Consider the following 253-nt stretch of genomic DNA (forward strand, 5'->3'; position numbering starts at 1 on the left):
AGGGGAGGGGTGAAGGGTTAAGGTTTTATGGAAAATGGGGAAAAAGCCCCCGAAAAGGGGGGGGCAAGGGTTAGTGTTGCAGAAAAAGAAAAAAGGGAAAAAAGGGCGGGGCATGAGGAATGAAAAAAGGGTTTTACGTGAAAGAAAAAATAAGGGGGAAAAGGGGCGTGAGGGTTTTAGGTGTTATGAGGGGAGAGGTGTTAAGGGGGGTAAGGTGATGTGAGGGTAGAAACAGGAGTAAGAAAGGGGAAAA

The sequence above is a fragment of the Penaeus monodon genome, chromosome 22 (genome assembly GCF_015228065.2).
Source record: "Penaeus monodon isolate SGIC_2016 chromosome 22, NSTDA_Pmon_1, whole genome shotgun sequence".
Taxonomy (NCBI): Eukaryota; Metazoa; Arthropoda; class Malacostraca; order Decapoda; family Penaeidae; genus Penaeus; species Penaeus monodon.